This window comes from Sus scrofa, chromosome 18, assembly GCF_054392235.1.
Source record: "Sus scrofa isolate SSC_HxYL_T2T_F1_AM1 chromosome 18, Sscrofa_HxYL_maternal_Yorkshire_Landrace_v2.0, whole genome shotgun sequence".
Taxonomy (NCBI): domain Eukaryota; kingdom Metazoa; phylum Chordata; class Mammalia; order Artiodactyla; family Suidae; genus Sus; species Sus scrofa.
Window position 1 is genome coordinate 52,762,656 of NC_139400.1, and position 22,781 is coordinate 52,785,436.

Sequence of the window (22,781 nt, forward strand, 5' to 3'; positions counted from 1 at the left end):
ACGATTTCATTCTCTGTATTCTTGGAAGGCAGCTGTGCTCACCACTATACCACCAATGCTGTACGCATGCTCTATTCCTTTTTTTTTCTTTTGTCTTTTCTAGGGCCGCACTCATGGTATATGGAGGTTCCCAGGCTAGGAGTCTAATCCGAGCTGTAGCTGCTGGCCTATACCACAGCCACAGCAATGCCAGATCTGAGCCGTGTCTGTGACCTACACCACAGCTCATGACAATGCCAGATCCTTAACCCACTGAGCAAGGCCAGGGATCGAACATGCAACCTTATGGTTCCTAGTTGGATTCATTAACCACTGCGCCATGATGGGAACTCCTCTCTGTATTCTTGATTCATGACATTCTAGCCAAACCAGACTTCCATCAAACCAAAGACTCAAATGCACCAAATAAGGACTCATCTACCTTCAGGGCTTTGCAGCTATTGTTCCTTCTGTCTGGAAGTTCCACCTCCAGATCATTGCATGGATGGTTCCTGGTATGAGGGCCTCAGCTAAACTGTCACTTTCTCATAGAGACCGTCACTGACCAACCATCCACTCTCCATCACGTTGGCCCAATTTTTTTCTTAGTAGCAGTTATCCGCTCTCTGAAATTATATTCGATATTTTTTTTCTGTTGTTGTTGTTCCTTTGGTTATCTCCAACTTAGATGTCAGTTCCATGAGACCAGGGACCTTCTCTCTTGAACACCATATCTCCAGTGCCTGTAAATATTTGGTACATGGCAGAACCTCAATAAACCACTGGGTGGATGGATGAAGGAGGGCTCCCACATGAACATTTATATGCCAGACCCTCGGTAAATACATTCCTATTGCCTATAAATTCATTCCTATAACCAGAATCATTGGTTAATGTTTTGTTTTGTTTTGTTTTTTGTTTTTTGTCTTTTTAGGGCCACACCCGTGGCATATGGAAGTTCCCAGGCAAGTGGTCCTATTAGAACTATAGCAACTGGCCTACACCACAGCCACAGCAATGCCAGATCCGAGCTGCATCTGTGACCTACACTGCAGCTCATGGCAACGCCGGATCCTTAACCCATTGAACGAGGCCAGAGATTGAACCTGCAACCTCATGGTTCCTAGTCGGATTTGTTTCCATGGCGCCATGATGGGAACTCTAGTTAATGATTTTCTGAGTGGCACTCAGGATCAGCCCATTATTGGATCTATCTCTGTCTAGCCTCACAGCCATGAAGATAACAGAATAACACACCAGAAGTCATAGCCATTGTGTTAGCTAGGCTAGGTGAGGTGAGGCTGCAATAACAAATATACTCAAAGCCTCAGCAGCTGAATACAGCAAAAGGTTTTAATGCTCACAAACTCTAGTGCAGACTGGGCTGCTCTCTAGGGTACTTCTCCCTGAGGCAATTCAGCAGTCTAGATGGTTTTGATATTATGATGCTGACATCACCATAAATAGCTTCCTGGTCTCCTAGCAGACAAAAAGAGAGCTGGCAGTTCACACACCAGCTTCTAAATGCTTTGGCCCAGAAGCAACAAACACTCTTTCTGATCACAGCCCATTAGCCAGAAGTGCTCATGAGATTCTAATTGCAAGGGGGTTTGCAGTATGGAGGAGTCAATGACTTTTTGGTGAATGGAAAATGTCTCTACAATATTCTATCCTTGAACACACATAAAACAACTCACACCTCTCCAAAGGGGATTATCTGAAGTCCCACCTAGTCATTGCATCCAGCTCCTAGCCCTGGATCTCTAGAACATCTGTTGAGTCAGGATGAGGCTCAGCATGGTCCAGAGACCTGTGAACTAAAACAACAAGTTATCTGCTCCTTGCCCCCAATACCCAGTATACAACAGTGGTACAGGGAGGGGCCAATCCCAAAGCACAGTCCCTTTTGGAAAAGAGACAATTGTGAGACATATGGCAGGATGTAGTCGGTAACAGGGTCCAGGGTGCTTCATAGCCTTTGGCTCCACCTCTGGAAGTTCCTTCCTTTTTCATTATTTTTCTTGGCCAAATATAAATTGGGTGTTGGGGAACATGTCCTGTTAGAGAGATGCATGGCCTTCTCAGCCCATTTCCTGCTCACAAGATATTAAGTCTCAAATAGTCTCAAATAGAGCTCATCAAACCAATAGTTTTCTCATCTATCTGTTTCCAGTCAATTCTCTGAGCCAGCAACCACATCCATCTTTCTTTTTGAGAAATGATCTAGTCTTTATTTCCTTGCTTCCTTTCCTCTCATGGCCCTCCATGTCTCGCCTTCATGGTCCTGTCTGCTTTGGTGGGAAACGTACTCTTTCATAGGATTTTTATGCTGAGTCTTTTTATTAAGAACGGTTTCCTTGAGCACCACATGATTGGTCTGATTATTTCCCTGAGTTGCTTTGGGTTTTTGTTGCTTGAGTGTTTCCTCAGTACCATCAGGAATCAAGAAATTGTCCCTTGACCAACTCATTTCTAGAATGTACTTTTTCCTTACTGTTTGTCAAATGGTCAGTTCTTTATTGAGCTCGTCTCTTACTTCTAACACTTTGCCACACATAGTCTACAGCAACCTCTTCCCTGGGAGTGGTAGGCTCCCTACCCAGTGATCTCCACTGTCTTCTGCATTGTTAGGGTTAGGGTTAGGGTTAGGGTTAGGGTTAGGCCAATAGCCTGCATAGCATGGAGTACCATTTCCCTCAGATCTGACGTTCTTGTCCTTACTGTGCACTGCTCAGCCATTGAGGCAGGGCCACATGTTTCAGTTTTGAGGGTTGTTTTTTTGTTGTTGTTTTTGTTATGGTAGCACCCAGATTAGGTCATCTCCCAGACCCCTTTAAATTCCAATGTTCTATGATCTCAAGATGATGCACCTTGGTCTCTCCGACAATAAAATTCCTGTTGCTGGAACGCTATTGTTGAAAGCATGTACATTAGACCCATAAAGAAATCAGCATGCAGAGTAAATACTGGTGTATATTTTCCTCCTATGCTTGCCTTAGAGAGAGCAGGAGAATAAAGAGGCAGTCGTATGATTTTGATTGTAAGTCTTTGGTATTTTTGGTGTAATGATACCACATCAGTCTAGTAAAAGAAGAACAAGACACAGCGAGCAATGGAAAAAGCAGTCCAGCATAAGGGAGGGAGGAACAGAGCGTTAAGGAGTGTAATTGAGAGGAGTCCTTCCTATAGTCAAAAAGGGTGTGGTGGGCAGAGGCAGGAGGGACTCCGCCTTTTCCAGTCTTTGGCAGCTGCTCAGGGAAGGGGTTTATGGCCAACTTTCAGGAAATGACTCAAGCAAGAAGCAGGGTTAGCCATGAAAGCTCAGGGTTTTAGACAGCACTGGTAATGCCAGGCTCCAACGACTTTCTTTAAGGGATATTTGAAATTCTATTCATCCTGGGCTTTGTAAGAGCCATAGCCAAGTTAAGGGTTGGAACTATGGTCAAGGGTGGAGACGGGTGATGCAGTGAGAACAACAGGGACCAGAGGCTCTTTGACTTTGGGCAAATTACTTAACCCTTTGGAGTGTCACTTCCTTCATCTGTGAAATGAGGATAAGAAAAATACTTAGGTTTGGTGAGAAATAAACGAGATCATGTGCATAAATAGCAAACGGTTTATGTTCACCAGTCACCAGTGTCGGTAATAATGATGGCGCTTATGATAATGATGCCTTGTGGGAGGTAATGGAGGTTCTCAGCCTCATCGGTACATTATAAACACCTGGGAGCTTTAACAACCCAGTGCCTAGGAGGCATCTCACCCATTAAATAGGACTTGCTGGGGCGGAATCCAGATATTAGCACTCTAAGATCTCCCCAGTGGATTCCAATGTACAGTCGACGTAGAGAGCCATGAGTTAAGGGTACCACCTCCAGAGAACAGGAATAACTTATTAGAATCCAATACCTCTAAAAGCATGGTCCATTAATCAGGCAAAATTTTAAGAGATAGCATTTCAGTGTGATGAGCAGTGATCCAGAGGCGTCCTGGGTGTGGATCTACCATTAATATAACTGTTTAACAAATGTTTATTCAATCCCGTTATTTATTTCCCTCTGGCAAGTCCCGGGGAATCATCGATGAGCAAGGGAGGGAAGCTCTTACTGGGGAGGTGAAGGTCGAGTGCAAGAACTAAGCGAAAAAACCCAACCCCAAACTTGAACAGTGGCGGCTTCAGTGAGAGATGAGTCACCAAGGGATCTTGACTCTTTGGATCATGGCTCGTTTCTTTTAAAAAGAAGTACTGAAATCATTCCATCAAAGACCTGTTCAATTTGGGTGGTGAGCATGTTGGTATTTGTTATTGTTTGCACTTTTTTCTAGTTGAAATATTTCATTAAAAAAGAAAATGCTGCCCCGTGCTAAGTGCTATGATGGGGGTAAGATTGGGAGACAGAGGGCATAGAGAAGAGGGCCACCCATCAGCTGGTTCAGAGTGGGTGCGGGAAGGCACCAGAGAGGACCATGGAGAGCTTTCAGGAGACCAGTGACACTTCTGAAACAGGAAAGTGTCCCAAGAGGATTTTCATTTTAGAAAGATGAAAGGGGGTAGGGGTGGGGAGAGCAGAGATGGAGGCAGGGATTTCATTAGAAGACCATTTTCTCCAGACGTGAACTTCATAAGGCCTAGACTAAGGCGCCTACAGTGAGTGTGGGAGAAGGCAGTGCAGGGACCGGAGACATTCTGCAATGAACTGATAAAACTCAGATGCCTATTGGATGTGCAAAGTAAGCAAGAGGAAAGCTGGAGGCCTTCTTGAGTTCCTGGAGTGGGCTTTTGGGTAGACACAGATCTTAACACCATCAACTCAGCTAGGGCTTTCAGGATGAGCAGCAGATTGGAAATGTGAGAAAGAAGATATCAAGTTCTTTTGGGGAACCGGTGCTGGTGGTACACCCGAGTGTCTACAGCAATAGGACACATGGGCTCGGGAGAGAGGTCCGTCCAGAGAGAGAGATATGGGGCCATCGGTGTACAGTTCATCTTTTGATGTGAGGGAATAAGTTCAGACAACAGGGTGACCAATAGAGAGCCCCAAGAGTGGGCTGAGAATAAAATCCTTCCAGAGAGGGCTGAGAGGAAGCAAACAAACAGGACGTAAAATTAGGAAAGAGTTCTGACCAAACCCAAGGGAAGGTGTGAATATCAAGGGGAAAATAACCAAAAAGGTAAAAAAAAAAAAAAAAAAAAAAAACCATGGTGCAGTCAACAGGATACCCATGAATGTTATTACTAAATATAGGGACTCCTTGGCTGGCCAACGGTGATTACAAAAGCTATTTTAGGACACTGGATTGTAGAAGGTAAACTTGCAGCATGGAAGGTACTCATTAAACACTGGTTGGATTGAAATGCACTGGGTTACTGCCATCATGGGATAGGCCTTGAGCCTTGAGGCAGAGGTAGGAGGTGTAGGAGAAGGAATGAGGTCTTTTACTGGGCTTCTCCGTCTGGCTCAAGACCAGTGTTTCTGCTGATGAATCTAGAGAGGAGGGTCCCCTTTGCCAGCCTGAGTTAAGTTGGCTTTTGCCAACATTCTACAGCCCTGATCCATTATCAGTAAGTGTCACCCCTTTGCCATATATAGAAACAGTAAGTGCAAAAAAACGCATTGTGGGGGTGGATGACTCAGGATGTTTGGCAATGAGATAAATGAGCATTTTACCTTTAGTGGTGATAGATCGAGGGCCCTCAAGGCAAAGACTGCTGTCTGGTTTTCCTCATTGGCGTCCTCCTCCTACTAAAGTTTTGCAGGGCTCTAAGCAGGCCACCAGGACCCACAACAAAGCATTAGTTAAAACTAGCTTCTGGTCCAGGTTTGAAAAGCTCAGAGTTGCCCTGTGGAGCTGGGTGTGTACCCATGAGAGAGCTTCACAAGTAAGGGAAGAAACCCCGTTAGCTCTGTTCTCAGTTGCTTCTCCAGTTTATAGCGCCTTGTCCCTGCCACCAGTAGACATTCAGAAGCTGTCTGTAGACTGACATTTGGGAGGAACTGGGGTAGAATCATCTGGCACTGTGAATTTCCTTAGTACTTTTTCTGACTTGGTCTATGTGAATTGTATCAGCTAGGATTCAACCAGACACACAACCAATGCATTCATATATATTAAGAGATATATTACAAGGAGTTGGCTTATACTATTGTGAGAGCTGGCTGAGCAAGTCCCCAGTTTGTCAGGGAGGCAATCAGGAAGCGATCACAAGCAGAGTGGAGAGCTCTGTGGGCATGGCTGAAGCTTCGGTCCCCAGGCAGTATTTCTTCTCTGTCTCTCCATCCCTGTCTCTGGGAAGACTCAGCCCAGTTTTTAAGGGCTTCCAACTGATTAAGTCAGGCCCACCCAGGTCATACATTATAATCTTCCTTACTTAAAGCCAACAGAATCATGACTCTAATGATATCTGCAAACGCCCCTCGCAGCCACATCTGGATCAGTGTCTGATGGAATAACTGGGAATTTTAGCTTAGCCAAGCTGACATCAAAAAAGCCATTACATGGGTGTAAGAATAATGTGTTGGAGACCCTGTGACTGAGTAAAGAAAATAGATGGTGTGTGCGTGTATCCGTGGGTGGAGAGACAGCGCTGAGGGGTGGGGCTGGCAGGGAGAAGGGTGCTGAAAATCAGGGGACCTCCTTGTTCTCCCCTTTTAATCTGGGATCTCATGAAAGTCTGGGGAAAGTCACTGGTGACTAACATACTGTTGAGGAAAACCATGACCTCAGGTTCTGTAGCCCCGACACTGAGGAAGAAGGCCAGTCCAACGTTATTAGACTGCCACCACTTTGCTTGTATTGCTCCGCCTCCGCCAGAACTGCCGCCCACCTTCCTTCCTATTCAAAGCAAAGCGCTGCTCTGTATTTTCCGCCACGCCCCCTCGCGTGGTGAATTTCTCCATAGCGCCGCCAGAGGGCGCGCGAGCGGAGGAAAACGCCGCCGGGCTCCTGGAGCCGTCAGGCAGCCGGTGCTGCGACGCGGCGACTCTGGAGACCTGGGACCCTTGGCCAGGGGACTTCTCCTTCCCCAGAATCCCCACCAAGGCTGTCACTTTTTTGTGCACGTTTCGGAGAAGGGCAGACAGGACTCCTGGGAGCAAAGAACTGATAGATTTGCTTTCCTTTGTAGAGGATGGGAGGAGGCATTTGCTGGGGAGGGAAGCGGTGGCCCGGGGACAAGGAGAAGAAACCGGGCGTACCTCGTGTCTCACTCTCAAGCTGTAGGCCCCTACGTCCCATTCCTGAACCCCCTGGGCACCATGTCTCAGTACTCCGGACATCGGAAGGCCCACCGTCCGGAGAGGAAGGCACCTGGCGTCCGGTCCCCTCCCGTGGGCGCGCACAGACCGACTGGGCGCAGACCAGGAGCCCCGCTTCGCGCACAGCCCCGCTGCTGGATCTGCCTGTCTCCCCGACGTAACCGCCCCGCTCACTGGCAGCCCAACATCCTTAAAGTCAGGGGCCCAAGGCAGAGACGCAGTTCTTTTCCGTGGTTTTCTGTCTTTTTAATCTCGGGATGAAAAAGCATGTCTGCCACAGCTGACACATGTCACCCATCTCTCCTTTCTCTTTCCTCCTTAAAGATGCAGAGTCTTCATGAAAAGCTATTAAAAGCACTATAGATTTTGAGAGCAAGGAAAATCACGAGAGGACTTCAACCAAGGTTTTAAAGCCATGGGCGTTATTAAAAATAATCACAGGCCTGGCTTTTCGCAGTTCTCAAAGGCGGATGGTGAACAAAGACAAGGAGAGTAGATCAGACAGTTCGAAATTATAAAGAGCGGCTGCAGTGCTCATAATTTGCGCTCCAAGCACTCATAATTCGCACAATAGGGACGTTTAAACACCCAGCGAGCCTGAGCAATAAACACATTTCTCACTCAAACATAACCAAGGTCAGAGAGGGAGGCCGCTGCTCTTTTCTTGTCTCATGTAGGCACCTCGTGGCCTCAGCTTATGTGTGGTTTTGGAAAACTCTGACAGCAACGAGTGTCTGGGAGACTTCTCAGTTGTCAAGAAGCGTCTTATGTTTCCTAAAGAAACTCAACCTAGATTCATTAAGCCATGTCACAGAGCAAAGAGAATTAAATATTTTTTTAAGACTGCAACTAATCCTGAAACTTAAATATAGGAGACAGAATCCTACCTATGAAAGGTCTGTGAAATTTTTACAGGAAATGTGCAAAGATGCTGTGTTTAAATATGCTCAGATGAGAAAAAAAATTGGGATTTCCCCCCACAAAAAAACCCAAATGATTTTTAGCCGTCTGTTCCCAGACCTCTCCTCATAGACTTCAATTACATAAAATCACATCTTTTTGAGTCATTTAGAAAAATATTTATATCTCAGTGAAATCAAGGAGACTCTTTGAAAGATATTGCTAGTGTATATTTGAGTAAGGCCAAAGCTTGTATTTATGCTTTTTTTTTTTTTTTTTGTCTTTGAAATTGTAGGCTCACATTAAGGATTTTCCCTCCCTTTATAAACATCAGCACAGTGCCATAAATTCCTTTATTTGCAATTGGTATATCCCATGCTTAACAAAGAACTTTTTAAAGAAAAAAAAAAGTTCCCTAATGAAATTCAGTCCTTCTTTATAAAAAGAAAAAAGGATCTTTTATATGCATTTTTATATGCCCTAAATATATAAGCGCGGTGTGTACCTGGTAAAGTTGCTTTCTGCTGATGGGGTAACACAGGTAAATCAACATAGAGGCCACAGCACATTATAGGGTCCACTTTATTGGGTTTTACCTTCAGGTAAAGACTTCTATTAAGAATGTACAAGTGCCTGCATACCTAGGCTGCCTTGTTTTCCACAGGGCTGTATACATAATCTCTTTTAAAATTTTTTTAATCAAAGCTTGCTATATTGCATACATTTAATTGGAATCCAGTGGTTAAAAAATATATAAAAATTTACTGCTGTAGAAAAGTTTTGATTAGTCCTTTCCATTAGCAAGTGTTGTGGAGTAAACCCTCTAACAGTCTATTTACATTCAGACAAGAACGGACTTAGCAAAACAGGTGATGCTTTCAACTGTACAAATATATTATTTCCCATAAATACTCCTAATGAAAGAGGTGGTCTGTTTCAGAGGAAGTAGCTGCCATGAAGACCTTGAAAGAATCCAAAAACATTATTCCTGACCTTGATAAGTACAGGCATGAAGGCTTGCACGGTGAGTTATTAGGTGTGGAAAGGCAGAGTCTAGAAACTTCTCCCACGTACATTTTAAAGTAAGCTGCCCAAAAGCACAGCTTCTGAGAAGCACTGCCCTTTCTCCCCACTTCCAAAAAAAAAAAAAAGGGTGAATTCCAATACAAAGAAAGGTTGTTTTTCCTTAATGAGATGTTTCGGAGGATGGGAATTTACGCTGGAACGCCTGACTTGATGATGCTAACATTTTTTAAATAAAAGAAACAAAAGAGAGAGAAAAACATCATGCTTCTCAACAAACTTCATATGTGAAATATGTTCAATTCTCTTGGACTTTTCTGATTAACTTTCCTCTGATGTTTAGATAACAATTTGGACTTTATCAGCTAACATCAAAAATAAAAATAAGATTCAGGTATGGAGTTCCCGTCGTGGCGCAGTGGTTAACGAATCCGACTAGGAGCCATGAGGTTGCGGGTTCGGTCCCTGCCCTTGCTCAGTGGGTTAAGGATCTGGCGTTGCCGTGAGCTGTGGTGTAGGTTGCAGATGTGGCTCGGATCCCGCGTTGCTGTGGCTCTGGCGTAGGCTGGCAGCTGCAGCTCCGATTCGACCCCTAGCCTGGGAACCTCCATATGCCTCGGGAGCGGCCCAAGAAATAGCTAAAAAAGACAAAAAAAAAAAAAAAAAAAAAAAAGATTCAGGTATGACAGGGAATCTTGGGTCTGTCCCATTTATGAGTCTCCAATTCAAGAAGAGCTGCATTTCTCTTCAATTGTTGGGCAAGGTCTGGAATCAAGATGCTGTTTTCTAAGTAACTTCGTGTTCCTGTGTTTCATACATGACAGACCTCTGACTTCACACAGTGAAACCTGCAAAAGCCCCACAGGCTGGAGCCACAAGTCTGAAGCTAGACTTTTCTGGTTCATCATTCAGGCTGTTTTTAGAGTTAAGTGAGTGAATATCTTCATTATTTTTTTTCACTACTGCTATGTTTTTGGTAAATTTCTAGCTGCTATAATCCTGTGTGTGAGACAGAAGGAGAGAGAGAGGAAGAGGCCACAAGAAGACAGAGCAGCAGGGGAAAAAGGAAACACTGGGAGTGCAGAAAGCTTCTGCTTTGGGATATGACATGTCCTTCTTTCCACTATCTTAATTCATGGTGAATTTAAAGAAGGGTCTTATTTACAGAAGTAAATCCCTGCTTTGTTTTTCAAAATTGGTTGCAGTTATAGGAAACTACTCTGTGTCATGATTGTACAGATGCAGTGTTTCCATTCTGTGGCTTATTCTGTGTGCATGATACACACACACACACACACACACACACACACACACACCCCTTTTCTTTCTCTTTGAATATCAGCGTAGTTGGCTGACAATGAAACCGTGAATAACATCTCATTCTTTTTTGTATCCCCATGTTCTTTCTTTGCAAAATTGATACCTCTATTTAATGAATATAATTCAATGTCAGCAGCAAACAATACCAACTACAACGTGATGAGTGTAAAGAATGTTACACCATAAGAATACTTTGCGGGAAAATGACATTTCATATTAGATTTATTTAATTTGATTATGATGAAAAGAGAATTTTTTGTCTTTTTGTCCTTTTTAGGGCCACACCCGCGGCATATGGAGGTTCCCGGGCTAGGGTTCTAATTGGAGCTGTAGCCGCCAGCCTACCCCAGAGCCAGAGCAACCCCAGATCCAAGCCGCTTCTGTGACCCACACCACAGCTCACTTTGACAACGCTGGATCCTTAACCCACTGAGCTAGGCCAGGGATTGAACTCACAGCCTCGTGGTTCCTAGTCAGATTAGTTTCCACTGCGCTATGATGGGAACTCCAAGAGAATGTTAATGTATTCTAATCCAATAGTAAACGGTCAAAAGAAGCAAAATATGTATAATAATCTCAGTTTTTCGGATGTAGTGTATTTGAGTACTATTCATTTGATGTGGTCCTACTTCTTTAAATTTGGCTAATTAAATCTGAAGTTGCACAACCTGTTCATCTGATAGGTTAATCAAGGGAAGAAATTTAGTTCAAAGCCTGAATAGCATGCAGCTGTAATACTTTTTGATATAAAAAGAAACCCTACTCACAGACTTACATCCAAGTGGGTTTGACAGAAAGACCTATTGATAACTTCCATTTGTAAGAAACAGCCTTATTTGCAGGTAAGGAGTGCAGTATTATGTGCATTATAATACTATCACATGTAATGCAATACTAACAGCAACCCTTTTGTCAAAAACCTATGATGTCTGGCACCGCACAGAGGGGGCTCACACAAGAATGAACAAGGGTGCAATTTCGTAGTTCCTGTTGTGGTTCAGCAGTAATGAACCTGACTAGTATCCATGAGGTGGCAGGTTCAATCCCTGGCCTTGCTCAGTGGGTCAAGAAACCGGCGTTGCCGTGAGCTGCGATGTGTCGCAAATGTGGCTCAGATCTGGCGTTGCTGTGATTGTGGTGTAGGCCGGCAGCTGCAGCTCCTATTTGACCCCTAGCCTGGCAACTTCCATATGCCTCGGGTATGGAAAAGACAAAGAAAAAAAAAGAAAAAGAAGGATGCAGTTTGTCCTCTAGAAGATGCAATCCAGTGGCTCTTTTAGGAAAATAAAAGAATTACCTGCTCTTTAGTAAGTTTTTTGTTTTGTTTTGTCTTTTGTCTTTTTTCCTTTTCTAGGCCCGCTTTTTTGGCATATGAGGTTCCCAGGCTAGGGGTCTAATCAGAGCTACAGCTGCCAGCCTACGCCAGAGCCACAGCAACGTGGGATCCAAGGTGCGTCTGCGACCTACACCACAGCTCACAGCAATGCCGGATCCTTAACCCACTGAGCGAGGCCAGGGATCGAACCTGCAACCTCATGGTTCCTAGTCGGATTTGTTAACCACTGTGCCACGACGGGAACTCCTGGTTTGAAATGCAATTTTAAAACAGTGACTTTGTGCCTCAGCTCTCCCCAGAAAGGGCCAATTTCGTAAACTCCATGCAAACAGTCAAGAAGCCATTTGTCGCCACATCATTTTTCTCTTTTCCTAGCTTGTTCCACGGACCTTCTTTCTAAAGTGTTTAGTTCTAAAGTAAATTCTGTTTCTTTAATGTTGGGCGTGTCAGGAAAAGAAATCGTGGAACATATAGGTTTTGCTTGCATTCCTCATGAATCTGAGAATGAGACAGTCTTCCTGCATAGAAAGAAAGCACAGCATTCAGCAAACTTACACCAAATAATCAGAAAATGCTAACAATTTAAGATTTCAGTGAAACTTCGTATGGCTGTAAGAAAAAAAAGACCTATTTCTAAAATCAATTACCTTGTCATGCAAGCAGCTCTGATGAAGCAAAACCTCTTCTTTATTTAGAAATGATACGTGATGGCTATAAGGAGATTTTCAAAAGAATTATTGTTTTGCAGATGCCCAAATCACACAATGATTTCTTTAAAAAATCAAGAGAGCAAAAAGAAAAATGACTGAGGACGTTTCACTCTCTGCCTTTTTTCTGTATCTCATCCCGAGGGCCCTGAAGGAATAAGGGAATTGCTCTCCTCCACGCTCCCCTTTCTGCTCATTTCCTGTCACATGAGAGGTGATTTTTCAATGGCCATCTCCATTGTCATTCGCCTGCAGCCCCCAGGTCAGAAGACTGACAGTATCTGGAAATCTACAAAGTCAAAAGCATTGTAGACCCACTCCCTGCGGATGCTATGCCAAGAAGAGTACAAAAAATAAGCTAAGTGAGAGTCTCTCCTGTGTTCATCGTGGACAGAAGGTTCTAGAAGGAAGAAGTGTGTTTCTGAGTGTTCCTGGGTGAGCAGAAATTCTGTTGCTGCCATGGAGTTTTCTTCTGTCTTTGACATCTCCAGCCATGGGCTGGATTAAAACCCTTGGCCATGAGTGAGAATCCAGCTCTCCGGGGGGTGGGGAGAAGGCTGAATTCGCTCTGCCTCGCTGCGTTGGAGCCGCGATATCTCCTGCTGACCAACGGTCTGGTGTGTCGGGCCGCGTTTGGCTGGCCCAGGGTCGCCTGAGTGACATCTTTCTCTGTCATATTTTGAGACTTCCCTACTGTTTTTCTAACACAGCCGAGGAAGGGTGGGCCTCGGAGGGGAAGTTACTGTTTCTTTCCTGAGATGCTCCATAAGGCCGATGACTGTGGGCCAGGGTGGGGCTAGGACCCGGCTGAAATCTTGGCGGGAGCCTGCGAGGGGACCCCACCTACAAGCTGACCGAGCGCAAGGTCCTGGTCCCGGCTGTCCTGCAGATGTCAGCCGTTGCCTCCCAGTTCCAGCTGATCTGGCTTCGTGCACGAAATGGCATCTTTCCCTTAGGGACCCCCGTTCCTGCAGTGTCACTTAGGAGATGTGCTGCCTGTGATAACAGCGCCTCGGAGAAGGCAGCTTTTTACACCCAGTCCTTGGGTGACCTCTGAGAGGGGTGCCATACCCACAGCCCTCGTGTCTCTGCCAGGGCCCACTCCTGGGAGGGCGGGACTCCTTCCTTGTCTGTGGTGACCCCTCGTGTCCCACCCCCACCTGCCACCGAGCTGGGTGCCGGGTGGGGAGCCTGGCTGCCTGGCCTGGGGGGTGTGGGGGAGGACTGATGGGGGCCGCGTGGCTGCTGGTGCAGTTATTTATTATTTCACTGAATTACTGCTGAGTGACAAGGGCTCCCTGCATCCTAGCAGCCTGGCATCCACGGAACATATTTGTAACATGAATCGCGAAAGAAATAACAAAAATATGAAATGGCTAATTAGAGAGCCATTTCACAAAGGTCCTGCCTGATGACAAGTTTTTTGGTCAGTCTTGCCATTTGCTAATTTCCAAGTGGGAGTGAAATTGGAGTCCATGAATCCAGGCCTCCAAGCTGGAGCGAGCAAGGAAAGAAGACAGAAGCCTGAGATGTTCAATATACCTTCTCCCAGTCGTAACATTTAGGATGAATTCATGGCATTTGGGAAAGCTCTGAGGTACCCCCAGAGGGTTTCGTGGGAGGTGTGGACCCATAGTCATACAGCAAGTGATTCTAGCCTATTCTGCTCTTTCTAAGACTCAACTAGTCCCTGGTTAGCAGAAAACTCAATGCCCTTAGCCGATGTTTTCTCTCTCTCATATTAACCATGCATAACAAGTTGAGTGACTCTTTCCCTGTAGTGCAATGAAATAGTACAGTGTTCTCTGGGAGATTTTAAAAGCCTTCGAAGCAGGCAATCATGCTTCTGAGGTCACATGAGTGATGAATAGCCAAGTCTCTATTAATCTGTGTGTGAGCATACCTTTGGAGTTTATAGCAAAGATGAAAAATGGACTGGCAGGGTCTTCTCCACTATTTGACTGGCTAACGCTGCAACAGCTCCTTCCTTAGAGGGTGGGCACGGGAAAGAGCACCCACGTAGGCTCTACCAAGATCTTTTAAGCATCGGGAAGGACTATTATGCTGTATTGCCTGCCTCTGACTTACATAAAGGGAGAAGATCGGTTCTAGAAGTGGAATAGGAACACACAAATCAGCAGAGAACACAAAGGTACTTGGGTTTCTCTTTTATTTCCATATTTATGGGCTAACAAGATGACATTCTAAGGCATGTCAGGATTCTCTTTCCCTTAGCATTGTATATCCACCTTAAATCCTCTGTATTTTGGTAAATGTTTCACTGCACAAAAATACCATCCCCAAACCTAATGGCTTCAACCAACGATTTTATTTTGCTCACAGTTTTGGGGGTCAGGCATTCGGGAAGGGATTGGCTGGGCAGTTGATCACCCATCCTTAGGAGGTCAGCTGGGGCTGCTGGGGCTGCAGGATCCTTTCCAAGAAGGTGTCTTCATTCACATGCCTGGAACCTCTGGGACTGGGATACTGGGCTCCTCTCCCCCTCCCCCTGCCCCTTCCCTCCCTGCCCCCTCCCTTCCTCCCCTCCTCCTCCTCTCCCTCCTGCTCCTCTGCCTCTTCCTTCTCCCCTCTCTCCCCTTCTCCTCCTCTTCCTTCTTCTCCTCCTCCTCTTCCTCCTCCTCTTTCTCCTTCTTCTCTCTTTCTCTCCCTGTGGCATCTCATCCTCCAGGGCCTCTCCATGTGGCTGGGCCTCTGCTCAGCATGGTGGGCTCATGGAGTCATGGCGAAGCCCACGTCTTACTTGGGGGCTGGCTTTCAAGAGGTAAGACTTGAAAGAAGCCAAGCGACTGAAGACCCATGCCTAGGACAACCTCAGTGTTTCTTCCATGCCATGCTCCTGGCGAAAGCGGTCGCAGGGCCCTCCCACATGCCAGGACTGTAGCTGTAGACTCCTCCTCTTAATGGGAGATGGGCCAAGGTCCGTTGCTGAGGGATACGTGGGATGGGAGATATTGTTGTCACTTTTAGCAACTATAATCTGTCACAAAACAGAGGTCTAAAGAAAGTTTAGTTGTTAAGACACGACCTATAAAGTCTTCCTTTTCCATTCTGATGTACGGATTTGCATTTCTGTCATGAATCCTCCTTCTTTGGAATCTGTGCCCATTGGGACTCTGCATGCAGGTCACCTGTGCTCAAGCAGCCCCTCCTTGTGAAAACCACCAGGCAGACTGCCATGCCTCTTCCAGCCTCCAGCACCGGGTGCATCCCTGTTATCACCTGTCAGCCTGCTCTCTGGCTACCTGCCCATCCTTACTGATGGACTGTGCCTTGAGGCAAGAGCTGTATCTTATTTATTTCTCTGATTTTTAACTAAGTCATTAAAAAATTTGTAGCTCATCTGAATTATGGTGATTGACTTAATAAATGAATAAATGTCACCCTGATTCCAGGAACTTGACCCTATAGATTCATGAAAAGAACCAGTAAAAGAAAAAAAAAAAGAAAAAAAGAGAAAAACCTGAGGGTAAGGCCAGGAAGACTTTTTCCTATTTGGAATCAGGGCGGAGGAGAGTGAGCCAAACCCACACCTTCTTCACCTGATAAGAGAGATGCTGAAGAGCTGTGAATAGCAGCTAACTAGCCTGTTTATTTCCAGAAAATAGGATTTAATTAAACACACTTTCTTCAGCAGCTCTTACCAATCAAAGGATTAGAACCGCTCTGGGTGCCAAGTACAAGCTCTTGGGAGGAAATGATCTGGAAGAAAAATAATTTTCTCCACCTCAAAATAGGAGTAGGAAAAATATGAAAACAAATATTTTTGGTCTAACATTTAGTAATTTTAAAATTCCACATTCAGCTCTCCAGTGTCTATTTCTTTCCTTTAGACTAAAAGTCTTTTTTTTTTTTTTTAGATTTTATTTTTTACTCCGAGGATTTTCATGTAATTTGGGGGGGTGTTTTAATCACATTTCTGCAGTTTATTACCTTGGAGGTTTGCCCATTGTCTAGAATGAGGAGTTTATTTGCTAAATTGAGGAAAACGTAGGCGAATGTTTGAGCTTGTGGGTAAACGGATCAGGATGCCCGGATCACAAGGCCGCGTCGGCCATCTGCTCTGAGCACAGCCACATCTGTGGGGTCACAAGAGGGTCTCACCCAAGGGGGCAGACTTAGGAAGCCCCTCCCAGCCACAAGGACATTTCACCTGCTTATCTGGCAGAGATGGCTAGACCGAGGCCAGCTATTGAGCAGGTATCAGAAAATGGCTGATTTGAGAAGGTGACTCATATTGACTCAAGGGGATGCTCGCCCGGTTAGGGTTGGATGCAGATTTGACTGTTGACAGGAGCTCTTCCATGGCGCTTGGGGGTAGACGGCTCTCCCAGCTCCAAGGCAGCATCCAGCACCAGGGGGATGGCCTGGAGCTGTGCTGTGCGTTTCCATCTACGCGTGCTTTTCAGGGAGCCCGCAGGTCAGATGTTCTGCTCATGACTGACGAAGCTACTAACTGCCTGGGGAGGTTGGAGAAAAGTGAAGGCGAAAGGCCACACACTGTTCCACAGAATTTTTGTTTGTTTTTAAGGGCCGCAGGTGTGGCACATGGAAGTTCCCAGGCTAGGGGTGGAATTGGAGCTGCAGCTGCAGGCAGACACCACAGCCATGGCAATGCCAGGTCCAAGCCATTTTGCAACCTACACCACAGCTCAGGGCAACACGGGATCATTTAACCCACTGAGTGAGGCCAAGGATCAAACCCAAATCCTCATGGATACTAGTCAGGTTCCTTACCACTAAGCCATGCCGGAACTCCTGAAGAATATTCTTGTTTGTAGATTCCAGAGTTCTTAGGTAAAATTTTTATTTTGCATTTGGGCCAATTGTGTGTGTGTGTGTATGTGAGAGAGAGAGAGAGAGAGAGAGAGAGAGAATGTGTCTATCTCTGATATTACTAGTGAAGTTATTGTATAGATTCAAACACATCTCTTAGCGCTCCCTCAGTGCTAAGTAAACCGCGTGCTAAGCCAGATGGGATTATAGAAATGAGCGAAATACAACTCGGATCCTGCAGATGCTGTCACGGAGTGGGGAGACAGCACAGACAAATATTGACATGCAGCACATTGCAGTAGGGGCTGTGATAAGAGCAAGCCGAGCACCATGAGAGTGGAGTAGAGGGAATGGACGCATTTTAGCTGGCAATCTCTTGGAGAGGCTTTGTGGAAGAACAGGCAGCCTCACTCGGGGTGGAGGGGCGGGCAGAAGGATTCCTGGCAGAGGGAACTGCCAGGCGGTGGAAGGGGCAGCCTTGTCTGGGGAAACGCGTCCCTGGGGTGCGGGGTGGGGAGGAGGATGGAGAGGATGTAGCAGGATGGAAGGGAAGGGAGGTTGAGGTGACATTGTGGAATCCTGTCTGGATGCCTCAAGCTACTGAATCTGGACTTTGCTTATTTCGCAGTGAAGAGCCATGGAAGGTGTTTGAGTTGGGTCAGGAGTGTGTGTGTGTGTGTATCTGTGTGGCTGGAGGAGGAGGAGAGGGAGAGAAGGAGGGGGAGGGAGAGGAGGTCTGTGCTTTAAAAAGGATGTGGGTTGGCAGTTTGGGCCACGCAAAGACACGAATGGAAGCAGGGAGGCCGGTTCGCAGGGTGTTGCCATTGCGCAGCTCAGAGACAGTGCGATTCTGCAGGAGGGCAGCGGGCATGGGTAGAGAGGAGGCAGATTCACGTTTTCTCATGAAGGCACAGTGGCCAGGGTTTACCAAGAGTAGAGCTGAGGGTTAGAGAGAAGGGTGAACACGTACAAAATACGTACGAGGGCTCCACGGCACCGCGCTGGCCTGGGATGGGGAAGGAGAAGGAACCACTTTGTGTGTCCAGGTATCCATCTGTTAATGCACAGAGCACACTGTTGCTGAGCACGTGCAGGCACGGAGCTGGGGACTGGGACACCGCGGAGGACCCAGACGGCTGTGGCGCTCCAGGGCTGTGGGAACTGGGGTCAGGAAATCCCGAGAGTAATTAGGTTCTGTGGTATAGACTTGGGAGTTGGCCTTCAATAATCAATCGGGGACTCCAGGGGGTTGAGTCAAGGAGGAAGTTCACCAGTGGGAAGAAGGTCTCATAAAATTATCTGCTCCTCTAACCCTTCTTAGTGGAACTTATAGTTCTTTTGCTGAGAAAAAGATCATGAAGATATATATATATATATCTTATGTGACAATATATATAGCTCATAACGATCTCTCTCTATATGAACATATATGTTTGTCTGCATTCAAGACCACCCGTCCTTTCCCCCCCCTCCCTGATTTCCATGCTGTAGACACAGATACTTTTTTCTGAAGTCATCTAGATTCAGTGCCTCTTGAACCTAATTAAAGTAACAGGAGACAAAGTGGAGAACAGCTTTTCAGGAAGGATGTGGGGTGTCTGGGCTCTGAGCCTGCAGGGTCCACACCTTTGCAATCTCGCTGTGCAGGTCAGCTCTGCAGCTGAATTGTTTTCCCAGTCCTTGGAGACTAGCCTGATCGGGTTCACTAATGGTTGGACTTTCCTTGGTATTTGCTTACATAACACTATCAGGACACAGGGCTTAAATATTTTATCAGGTTGAAAGGGTAGTTTTCATAACACGGCATTGTGTGGCCCGCAGAACAGACGAGAGGGGAGGAAGAAGGGTCTTGGCCTGTGCTAAGGGACATAACTTGAATATGCATTCTGATATGAAAATTTTGATTAACTTGATAACAAGACTGCAGGGATTAAGACGTTGGTTTCCCCTGAATTGTAAAGGCAGCTATTGAAGCATAGTGTGTTTTACTTAAGTGCCTTAGCTAGTGTAATTGACTCCTGGGCATAAAAATCATGTAGTCCTGACCTGTGTCTAGGCTGCTCCTGGTTGGGGAGAACCAGGCAGGGGCTAATTGTGCGACTGGGCTGTTTGCGCACAAATGCTCCTTAGGATCCACGAACACTTAGAAGGGAGATGGAAATTTGTCCATTAGCCAAAAGAGCCGAATGCACTCTGGGATGCAGAAGAGCCACTCTCTTTGATTATTAAGTGCTTCGTAATCGGAAAGTATAAGTTAAGAAGAATAAAATATGTGCCCCGGGAGCAGACCTTTCGTAAACCTTAAAAGGAGAGAAGCAACACCAGAGAATCTGCCAGGATCCTTTCAGATCTGTTCTAGGCTGCTAGCTGATTACGAAACAGTGTCTGCTGGAGAAAACATCCGCATATAAATGAATATTTGAATGTTTGCAACCAATTCAAATTACCCTAGGAAACAGGTATTTCTCCCTGACTCTTTGAACAAAGGAATCGCTCAGGTTTTGCCTTTGACTAAACTGGCCCTGAGGATGAGGGTCACAATCCGAGCTGGAAATACTTGCTGTATGTTTTAGTTTTTCATATCAAAGTGCCTTGGTTCCTTTGGCCTCATCCGTCTTCCTGATGCGTTAATCTGTTCTTAGATTCTATCAGTGATTTTAAAATTCCAGCAGGCATCAAGGTCACCTGGAGACTTGTCAAGACAGATCGCCGGCCTCACCGTCAGAGTTTCTGGTTTAAAAAGCCTAAGGTGGGGCCTGAGATCTTGCATTTCATACAGGTTCCCAGGTGACGTTGCTGGGGCTGGTGCCAAGACCACACTTTGAGAACCCCCAAATTTGGTGTTTTCTAAGCTTCCTCTTAGTGGCTCCGAACAATCCAGGGAACTTAATGGAGGCTTTTCTGCCATGATAACTGATCAATTTAAAATAGTGGCGCCTTTCCCAATTTCCTTTTATCAGAAAACTCTCTGATCTCTACTGGAAAGTAGATTTTTCACAAGTGCATGTATGTAGAGCAAGTGGTAGAGTATTAGCAACCACATACACAGATGCACCTCAAGGGCATCGTGCTAAGTGAGAGAAGTCAGGCAAAGACAGACAAATTCCATATGATCTCACTTATGGGTGAACTCTAAATAAGCCGAACTCCTTAAAACAGAGAGTAAACTGGTGGCTGCCAGGGGTTGCGGTTGTGGGAGAGAGATGTGGTTTTGAAACTGACAGCACTAACGGCCTGAACTTAGCCCGAACACAGACTGGGACTTGCACCCACGTGCTGGGACTCGAACCCAACCCAGAGCCAGATTGGGACTTAAACCCACGGTTTTAAATAAGAATTGCTCACCCTGTAACTGGACGCACTAATGTTCAGGTTCTTTATGCCTCTGCACAGAAGGAATTTAGCCAGCGACAAAGTAACAGGTAAGAAACAGATTTATCAGGATAGGACGCTTGTAAGAGATACAAGCAGGCAGGCAAGGAAGCTCTACCCTGAGGATCCAGGGGGGCCACAGTTTTATCATCCAAGTGGAGCAGGGGTTGGAAAGGCCCCCCTCTTCCTTTCCGGGAGTAGTAGCTCCTCCTCAGTATCCGGTAAGGTGTGTATTCAAATCAGCTGAAGGGCTATCTTCAAACTCTTTATTTTTTTATTTAATTTTTTTATTACTCAAATGAATGTATCACATCTGTAGTTGTATAATGATCATTCATAGGATTTCCATCCCATAACCCAAGCACATCCCCTCGCCCCCCAGACTGTCTCCTCCGGAGACCAGAAGTTTTTCACTCTTGACCACGGTCTGAATCTGAATGAACGCAGGCCTCGTCGCAACCCCACCCAACGTCTTGAGGCAATTTGCGCACCTCGACTAGTCAAGCAAGCCTGCCTCGTTCTCATGGCTTCCTTGAACTTGCAGGGGTCTCCCAACCTCCCCCAGGTTTCCCTCTTTATCTGTGATCCCCTATTAGGGCTTTTACAACCACCTGTGCCTACTCTACCCCTATCAGTTTAAGGCCCCAAACTTGCAACTCATCGAGAAAAAAAATCCTGCAGATCTAATGCCCAGCAGAGTGATTCGAGACAACAATATTGAATTATAATCATCACACTTGCTAAGAGACTAGATCTTAATTATTCCCACCACAAAAAAAGAAATGAGATGTGACAGCCGTGCTGGCTACTCCGACACAATGGCAGTCATATCACGATATATACCGGCATCCCATCGGCATGGCTACACCTTCAATTTATACAAGTCACACATATTTCAATTATAAATAAATAATAAATAAATAATTTGAAAGTTAAAAAAAATGGTAAACTGATGTAAACTTAAATGTTGGATTCTAGTCCCAAGAAAAGGGCTAACTAGCTGTTGAACTTCTTGTGGGTTTTGTTTCTCAGCAGAATGAGTTGGCTGCATTACAAAAAATTTAAAGGAAGCAATCAATATTGATAATATTTTCCCTTGATGTAGCCTGGAGGCGTAAGTTACAACCAAATAGGGTTATTGTATGAAAGGAAAGTTCCAGGGAAGCGTTGGGGTGGCGATGAGGAAAGGAGCAGGAAAAGCTGAATTGGAAGGAAGCAGCGGGAGCTGTGGGTTAAGGAATGAATGAAACCTGTATCAGCAGCGCCAGTGACAACACGTGGTCTTCTCAGACCCTTTGGTTCCTTGCCTGTTACTTTCTTTCCTGACCAAAGCCACCCGATGGACGAGGTCTGTCGAAAGGAATGCTTTTCAAACTCTTAACTGCTTGTCAGTGACTTGAGGTTCTTACCAAAATGAAGATTCCAGTTCATTAGGTCGCAGGTGGGGCCTGAGATTCTGCATTTCCAACCAGCTCCCAGGAGACGCCAGTGTGGCTGGTCCCCGATCACCAGGGCTGCCTTCACGAGCCTGCATCAGTGGTGTCGTGCGGTGCATCCTGTCATTTAAGGTGAAACTTAACACATCACATTACTTTCTTCTGACGTAGCCTTTTCTCCTACAGCTGCGCCATCAAACGTTTGGTTGGCTTGTATAACTGCTGCCGCCGCACACAAAGCCGCCAGAGCTACAACTGACCCCTTTGAGTAAGTGATCCTGATGCTTCCTAGTTTGTATATGGAGGTTGATCAGCAAATGCTCTCCTTTGCTATTTTTTCAAATCTCTCTGACATGCACTTTTTTTTTTGGTCTTTAGGGCCTTACCCAAGGCATATGGAGGTTCCCAGGCTAGGGGTTGAATTGGAGCCTCGGCTGCCAGCCTACACCACAGCCACAGCAACTCGGGATCTGAGCTGTGTCTGCAACCTACACCACAGCTCACGGCAATGCCGGTTACTTAACCCACTGAGCGAGGCTGGGGATCAAACTTGTGGCCTCGTGGATACTAGTCAGATTTGTTTCCGCTGAGCCACGATGGGAACTCCCAGACATGCACCATTTTTCTTATGCTAAATTGTTAGTCTGACTTCTTTTTT

General features: G+C 45.8%; 1 protein-coding gene across 7 annotated transcripts in view; it reads left to right on the plus strand.

Annotated features, from left to right (window-relative positions):
- Positions 1–22,781, plus strand: part of TRIL (TLR4 interactor with leucine rich repeats) — a 131,540-nt gene that overhangs the window by 82,734 nt on the left and 26,025 nt on the right. For 6 of the 7 annotated variants that reach the window (XM_085005619.1, XM_085005618.1, XM_085005620.1 and 3 more), the window contains one exon: positions 22,310–22,391. The exons of the other annotated variant lie outside the window; for it this stretch is intronic. The gene's annotated coding sequence lies outside the window, so the exon portion shown is untranslated. The remainder of the gene's footprint in view (positions 1–22,309; positions 22,392–22,781) is intronic. 7 annotated transcript variants of the gene reach the window in all.